We start from the raw sequence: 8,834 nt of genomic DNA on the forward strand, positions 1-8,834 counted from the left end.
CTGCGTGTGCGGGTGAGGATGTTTTGGCAAACACTTCGATAAGCCGATAATTAAGCAGCGAATTATTTCTTCCTGATTATTAGTAGCTGTCATTAGGTTGCAATTACTGTTAATACATCAGAGGTGTTTACACATGAACAAAGACAAAGGGTCCAGAAGTCTTCTTGGTTCTATGTGAAACGGGAGACATTGTTGACGGCGTGAAAAAGCAAGTTGCTGATTTGGTTAATTTCAGGTCACTTTGGCATTAATGATAATAATTTGGCTGTGCTGGTTGCACTTTATATTATTGTTTCTGTTAAATGAGCCATAAGAGTTATTGGTTTGTCAGTAGGACTTTTTGATTCACTTAAAAGAATTTGATTCACTTTTCTATAAATCGCAATGTATGTTTGTACTCTATTTATTTTTTTGTCAGTAGAGCTGTATTAGTCACATTTGTATTTATTTATTTTGAGTCCCTTAAAAGAGCCAGATCTTAAGAGTCAGTTGTTTTGGAAATTAGTCAGTACTGGTTGCGTTCTCGGTTTTCGATTCACTTCATAATAACCTGCCGTTAAGAATCACGTGTTTCGGGAGCTGATTTTAAAGCAATTAAAATCAGTCTTTTTGAACTATACATTACAAGAACTGTCTCGTATGAATCATTTGCTGTAGAGTGGTTACCCTAAATGTTGATTCACTAAACATAACTGGCTCATAAAAAATTTAGTCTGTCGGGCTACACTAGTTGCGTTGTATATTTTTGAATCACTTGCAGCTCAGTAGAGTGATGCGTCTTGCCATTATTTTGAGATACGCAGCCTTTTTATTACATCCCATTCAATACAGACTGTGAACTCACTATAACAAGTCAAGTAAAATATATTTTTTTTTTCAGTGCTACTGAAGATTCGCTGCTTTTCAGTCAGTTTTCCCTCACTGCTAAATCTGTGCTGCTAGACCTGAATCTTTACAGTAAACACAGATATAGAGAACCTTGTTATTTGGTACATTGCTATATTATTAACAAAAAAACAACATCAACAACAACAGTGCCTTTTTTTTTTTTTTTTCAGCACTGATGATCGGTATAATAGATGGAGACATACAGTACAAAGATTGTGTGTGTATTTTAAGTGGGTAATTTAAGAAGGAATGCTCTTTAGAGGAAAAAGCCAGAGGGTTGAGGTCACTGTGAGAAATTCCTCTCTGCATTTAGAGCCATTTCATTCATAATCTCTCTCTTTCTGAAGCTCTCATCCTCATGCTGGATTATGCTGAACAGGCTTATGGTACACAAAGCGTGTTGGGGCCTGTGTTCAGAAAGAATTCCACAGAGGAGACAGGTCCAGTGTTTTTGGATATTTAATTGAAGTTTCTGATTCCTTTAATTAGCCAGCTGCAGTATGTTCTCCATCTGTCACTGTGCTTCACCCTTAGAGATCGCCGATGGGGGAGGGAGGAAGGCTATGTCTCTTGTCTACTATAGAGAGAATAAGAGGAGGGAGGTACAAGGGCCAAAGCTGGAAAGTGAAAAGAGAGTGACATATAGTGAGAAAAGGAAAAAAGAAAGAACCAGCAGAGGAGGAGCGAATGAATGGGAGGAAGTATTTTGGGGATGTTTTGTTGAAGCTTTTCCTGATCAGGCAATAATAAACCATTGTGGCTTCATCGAGAGGGTGAAGAGTGTCAAAACCGGTGCCTGTCTTTTCATTTTATATGATTTTGGTTCATCTTTTTTTTTTATGCAGTGTAAATGCACAACAGTGAACTACATTGAAATATATTTGCAAAAGTGACTTGTTATTCTATTTAATTTTATGCAGTGTGGATGAACAACAGTGAGTTACACTAAAATACAAGTTAATAAATGTTAAGTAATCTTTAGCAAATGTGTGTGTGTGTGTGTGTGTATATATATATATATATATATATATATATATATATATATATATATATATACACATTATATAATTAGGTGATTTTTTGTTTTGTTTTGTGTTTTAAATTTCTTTGGATAAAATAGTAATCAGCTATCATCTGTAACATAAAAATTATTACCAGCTTATTGGTATATCTTGTATTCTTCGATACAAGTGATTGATTGATTCTGCACTACTCCTTGTCTCCGATTAAATAATAAAAGTCTGCAAAGAGTGCCTCATATTTTTCGCACCTCTCATCGCATCGTACAAATATAAAACCAACCTTAAACTCTACACGCGTAATAATTCTTATCATCGTCTTCCCATCTCGTTCTATTGCAAATGGCCAACCCGCCTTATGATCATACGAGCTTTTGCCTCTTCTGGCTTTTGCTCTGAACATTTACAGCATAGAACCGCATTAAGAAACGCTGGCTTTGGTATGAGTAACCGGCGTTGTGTTAAGTAAGCGCTATGTAGCCTAAATGTTATTTCCCAGGGCACTTTGAGTGTTAACCTAGCGTGAAGTACTGTGATGACTCCAGAGCCTTACCCACACACATTCAAACGCACACCAACTGCTCAGCCAAGCAATCAGCATGCGTACTGCTCAGCATTAATGGTGTTTGCTAGTGAGATTCAAGCGGGCTGCGGGCCCCTCGTGAAGCCGCTCCAATAGCATTTCAGCTCAAATGCAGACGTGCCGCTGTAGTTTGATCAGATGACCTGCAGTCGGTTTAGCGGCGCGTTCGTTTGCATGCTAACCCTATTTTCGCCGGTGTAGCTGAGTCAATAGCTTGTATAAAAGAGCCTGGAGTGGTTTGCGGTCGGCGGCGTCTCCGCGCAGATGATTGTGTTAGCGCGTCTCTTCCGGGCCTCGCTCGGTGATTGTGATAGAAAATAGCACAGTGAGGAAATGGAGCTGACCTTGGATCAGTCTCCTCTGTAGCCGGGGTGATGTATAGGCTCAGCGCGCAGGCTGGCAGTAAGTGAAAGCCATGTTTTTATTTTCCTGCAGAGGGCACCGTGTCAAGGCGCATAAGCGGGTTCATTTCTTCCCCCTCCGTCTCTGCTGCCGAGGAATGTTAAATGTCAGCCATCGGGCCGGGGTGCTGGAGCACTGATATTAGCCTGGATTGAATAAGCATGGGGCCGAGCGATGATTTTGAATTTATTTGCTGGTGTAGGAGAGGGTCAGGCTCTGTGAGCTGTGGGAGGGTGTTTGAGTGGCTTGGAACAATTCTTGTCTGTCTCTCGTCTTTTGTCTGTTTATTTTTAAGGCCAGTTTGTAATTGTCAAATGGAAAATTGGCCGCCATCTGTCGTGGTGGTATTAAATTAAGTGAACAAGACTGTTGACGATTAGTGCACTCTCTTTTCTGTTCTGCTTCTGTAATGGAAAGAGAATGATTTGAATTTGATGACATTTTGGCATAAATATTTGTCATAAAGGTCTTCGTCATTTAGCATAATAAAAGGTCAATTTTTATAGCGGATGAAATTTGTTTATTAGTGGCGCTTGCCTTACAGTCGCTATTGCTCATACTTGAACAAACCCCTATCCCCAAAGTATTTGACTTCGGAGAGCAATATATCCCATGCTTATTTTACTGTGACGATGAGTGCTGTCCTGAATGTGATCTAGAGTTTATCTCTACACATTACTTGACCCTATAAGATGGCTATTAATTCTAATACTGAATCCTTTCAAATCAAAAGTAAACAGAATACAATACTCACATTTTTGTTTTCTGAATTTATTTGATTTATCATAACTTATTAAAATAATTAATTATACATAGTGATTTTATTAAATTGTTTTATATATGTTTATATATGCTTTTATAAAATGTATTTTAAAATGTAGGATTATGAACTTTGTTTATATTATTATTATTATTATTATTATTATTATTATTATATACTGTACTTTACAATTAATGTTATTAATAATAGATTAAGATAATGTAATACATAATAATATTATACAAATAGTAATAATAAAAATAATTGATCAAAATGTATATTATTATATAAATTGTTATGATTATAATTAATATAACTAATGCTTCGTAAAATACACAATAATTATTGTTGTATGGATTGTTGATGATGATGATGATGATGATGATGGTAATCAAATACTGTAGTTTACAATTAATAATGTTAATAATAGACTAACATAACATAATAAACACATTTTCAAATACAGAAAATTTTGTAATTAATGCATTTTAGTCATAATACAATAATATATATTTCTATATTAATATTAATAATTTCTTTAATTTAATAAAAACTACTATTATTTTTATAATGTAAAAATAATAATGAATATAATACAAAATACACAATAATAATAATAATACAATAATTTATAGAGATTGTTTTGAAACTTCATAGAAATATACTAAAAACACTGATATTATGATTACAAATACAGTAAATATGGTCATATAATAATAATAATAATAATAATAATAATAATAATAATAATGTTTATATTTGTCTACTACTATTATTAAATTTATAATGATTTCTTAATATAATTAATCCATTGTAAAATACATACCTGACAAATCCCATAGCAACACCCTGGATACCACTAACCATAACATCATGGTGTTCTGTTTGAAACTACTAGTTTTAATCTGTCTCTTGCCAATTCTGATAGAGGAGAGAGTTTTTTTTTTCTTTAGAAGAAGCTAGCATCTCAAACCTTTCATTATTTGCATACGTTTAGTTTTTGAAGTATCGTTGAGTATTGACGCGCTCTGTTTTGTCTGTCATCGGCGCTTATTTGTGTTTTCAAGTGTTGGATTATCATCTCAGCCTCGCAGCCACCAGCACTCAAAATTATGAATAATTTCCTGTCACCATCCAAGACAGAAGAAATGAGCGAACACGACACCTCTTTCTACGACAAAAAGAAGAGGGAGGCTGGAGGATGGCAGGACTGCGTGTCATCGTGCGCTGATGGATGTGCGAGGCTCGCTGCTCAGAGCGCTTACTTAATAGGGAGCAGTAGGCTTGTCGTGGCACTTTTCTCTCTCCGCTGGGGAAGACGAGGAGCCACGCTTGGCTAAGCACAGAACAGGCAGTCCATTTCACAAAGGTTAGAGCTGCCCCATAATACAGGCTAATCAGCAGGTAATCTGTTTTCTTTCCGTTAGATTCTCCCAGGTCAACGTTGACCCAAGTGTACAGAATTGAATATTCTCCTTTTCCGATATGAGCGGTGTTGGGTTTTTTTTGGTTTGAATGTTTGTTTGTTTTTTCCCCCTCAAGTGCTGAAGGTCTACATTTCTGTTGAGCTGACAATCCACCCGAGATGCTTTGCGACCTGTGGGCAAACGGAGACCACTGGCTGTGGTCTAAAAAAGCCCCTAGCAGCTTTTGTCCGAGAGCATTAGCATTAAATCACACTGATCTAGTTAAAGCAGGAGCATTTAAACCTATAATCCCAGCCACCAGCCTGAAAAAAAAAAAGAAAAAGAAGCTAAGCTTTTTTCTTTCCTTCTCTCGTTTTTTTAGTACGATCTAGATTGCATTTTTGAATAATGTACGTTTTCTGACGGCTGCCGAGTTGAAATAAGAGGTAGCATAGACAGTACTGCAGCACTGCTAAGTGCTTCAAAATGTCACTAAAGCAGTGTTACGGGAATGAATGGATGGCTGATATAATGGTGTTTGACATGAGAGCCTTAGTCATGAGAGCTGTCAGTAGAGTTTGAAATCAGCCAGAGAAGCTGGGGCCGCGGCAGGCGGGGAGGTGAAGAATTTCTAAAGCTCATTCTGAAGAGGAAGTAAAAGAGACAGTTTAGAGAGAAAAAGAGAGATGAGTTGCATAATGAGATTGAAGTTTTTTTTTTTTTTTTTAAAAAAGGGCAGTTGTTTTCAGCCATTTGTAGTCATTCACAGATTTGCTGAGCTGAGCTGAAGAGGTTTAATTCATCAGGGTGTTTTTCAGGCATTTATATCGAACCCTGGATTTGTTTTTTAAAGATAACTTGATATTTTTAATTTTTTTTTTCCCTGCAATGATTTATTTTTGCCGTTTTTGACTTTATTATGACAGGCCATAGCACAGCAGTGTGAGATGGTGGCTCACTGCCCACAAGGCTATTGGCACCAACGGTAACTCGAAATTAATACTGACTGTTTACTTTTGTAGTTCACACAAAAAAAAAAAAAAGAAAATTCGGTCCTCATTTACTCACTGTCATTTCATTCCAGACCTGTATGGCTTTTAATCTGATCGTAATTTTAATGGGGCTGGTGATTTTAAAGCTGCAGAGGCACCGTATAAAAATGATCCATATGACTTGTACGCTATATTTCAAGACTTTTGAAGTGCTTTGATAGCTTTGTGTGGGGAAACGGACCAGTTCTTGACGACAGTGGCACCTCTTATGGGTGTGTTGATGATGCTGTGTCTCAATCGTAAAGAAATCATACATCTGTGTCAGATGTTTTCAGTTAGCAAACTCATCTGAAGTCAAAGAGCTGAACGTTATCGGTTCATAAATAATTTTCAGTTGTTTCCTCACACAAAGCTGGCTTCGATAAGACTATAATTATAGTGCGAAATTCGTAGGGGCTTGTGATTTATGAAATTTGTATGTACTTTTTTGCAGTTGGAATGCCTTAGTCTCTATTTATTGTAATTACATTAAAAGAAGTGACAGCGCAATCTTTAAAATTTATGTTTTTGTGTCCAAAGGAAGAAAGAGTGAGGGTGAACTATTCGTTTAATAAATCTCCTTGGTCTCGTTGAGCCTCATGATGGAACACAAGCCAATGAATTTCTGCGTAAATCAATTGCAACACCATTTTTGCATAATGTGTCTCATTTAATTCAGTGCATCATTGTACGTGAGAATGGTTTTGCGCTGAATATTCTGTATTCAGATACGTCACATCTCAAAGGGTAAATTAGTTGCAAATGCCGTTTCATATTGTCATCGAGTCGAGATCTTTTTCTTTTTTTTTACTCTATCCATGACGAATCAATGACTGTGGCTGAACAAACACAAACCAGCTAATCGGTAATGAAATATTCATTATAAAAAAACAAGACCCACTCAAATCCAGTCTGCTTTCTATGTGAGCCTCTCTCAGTCAGGTTATTTTCCATCCTTCGGTGTGCATGGCTGTGCTCGACGGCCATGTTGCTGTGGATCAATATCAAGTGATGGCTGGAGGAAGACAGAGGCTGTGTGCAGAATGGAATACTAGCGTACTGAATACAGTAAAGTATATACTAGGGATGGCGGGATTCACATTGGTGAACAGCAATAAAGCCATCGATTTGAAAACAAAAGAAGCATGAATTTGAAACAAGTTTGTTTTTTTTGTTTTGCGATTCATCATTCCCAATATTGTGCTAATTTTTGGACCAGAGTCAGTTTTTTTTTTCAGTCAGCATAGTTATAGGCTTGATTAGGTTTACCCAAGGGTAAAAAAAAAAAAAAATAGTACACCCAAAACTTGATATTCAATCTATCATTACATCGTTACATTTAGTTACTTCTGCACTGAGAGAGAAACGTAGACATGGACAGACGTGAACATGCAGCTGTTTAGGAGGAAAGAGCCCAATGTTTTAGTACAGTGATCTAATCCTGCGAGTTAATAACCTTTATCTGTAGTAATTGCAGCGGACTAAATGCTCTAATTCTGTGGAACAGATGTCCCAGAGGCTCAGAGACGGTTCACCAGACCAGCGGCCATGTCACAGGCGTGTGTTGAGGAAACAGAGCTTTATTTTTTTTAACCGTATTAAATCAAAGCAGACCATATGCTCATACGCAACAAATTCAAAGCATAAGCAACCGCCGAATGTTGTTTTCCTCCCACTTTTGGTCAAGGGCTTGCTAAATATTACCTTAGCACAATATACACGCACCCAGATAAAGGGAACCCTGTCTCTCCTGTGTGAAATGTTTGGGATTAGCTGTAAGTGTGTTTCAGCCCTCATAAATCAGCCCTTCCAGCTGCTTTCTGTTTTCTCTCTGAAAGGCTCACGAGCTCTTGGATGCTCCAGCGAGCGACGAAGCTGAATGTAAAATGTCAATGTTTTTGAACAGGTGCTGTGAGGCAAGGTCCTGATGTTTTTATTTCCACAGCGCTGACTGGGAGGAAGAGCTGCTTAAGGAGCAGGATGAGAGTTAAAAGCTCACGGAGGAGGGATAGAAATTGGTGTGTGCGCGTTTTTAAGGTGGCTGAGGTTGGGGGGGGGGCAAATGGAGTCTCTAAAGGGAGTTCATGTTTGGATTCATTTCTAAACCACAAACCAAGTGGCTGTAACTTGCACACTGTTCTTTTCTTTGGTTCCCCCCTCATTGTTTAAGACAGCAGTAGACGTTTTTTTAAATAAATAATCAGCGCTAATTCCAGGTGACGCATTAATCTTCGGGTTGTTTCGTTGTGTGCATAACGCTGTGATGGTTGGATGCTGTTTCTTCATTTATTGCTTGCTTTTATTCGCTCGCTCGCTCATGCATTCATGATTTATTTCCTTCCTTTCTTTTCTTTTGTCTATTTTTGCTTCCCCCAGAGTGTGGTACTGTGAATGCCAGTAAAGAGGGCTGCGGGTCCTTGGAGACGCAGTCGAGGTTAGTCAGCATTACAGCTGTAAATCCAGCTGTTTCTTTTCTAACATCTCCTTGTTTTCCGCCTCCGATGCCAACAGCACACCTATCTGATGCTTCCCAGAACTCCCTTTTGTTTAACTCAATTACCGCTCACTGTTTGTTCACATTATCCTTCAAAGGCGTGATTCCCAACTGTTTTTTTGTCTTGAGGCCCGTCAGGGCTCAAGTACCTCTTCAGTGACACCAAACAAAAAATATGCACCGTTTTTGTTATATTATACAATTTTTTTTCAAAGGAAATGAAATCATTGTAGTGGGTATCATTTAGTTGT

The 8,834-nt window shown here is 37.6% G+C and overlaps 1 protein-coding gene across 2 annotated transcripts in view; it reads left to right on the plus strand.

Annotated features, from left to right (window-relative positions):
- The window catches only part of rerea (arginine-glutamic acid dipeptide (RE) repeats a), a 137,170-nt gene that overhangs the window by 25,611 nt on the left and 102,725 nt on the right, over positions 1-8,834 (plus strand). The window contains exon 2 of one of the 2 annotated variants that reach the window (XM_043224413.1): positions 8,466-8,523. The exons of the other annotated variant lie outside the window; for it this stretch is intronic. The gene's annotated coding sequence lies outside the window, so the exon portion shown is untranslated. The remainder of the gene's footprint in view (positions 1-8,465; positions 8,524-8,834) is intronic. 2 annotated transcript variants of the gene reach the window in all.

This window comes from Puntigrus tetrazona, chromosome 23 (assembly GCF_018831695.1).
Source record: "Puntigrus tetrazona isolate hp1 chromosome 23, ASM1883169v1, whole genome shotgun sequence".
In the NCBI taxonomy this organism is placed as follows: Eukaryota; Metazoa; Chordata; class Actinopteri; order Cypriniformes; family Cyprinidae; genus Puntigrus; species Puntigrus tetrazona.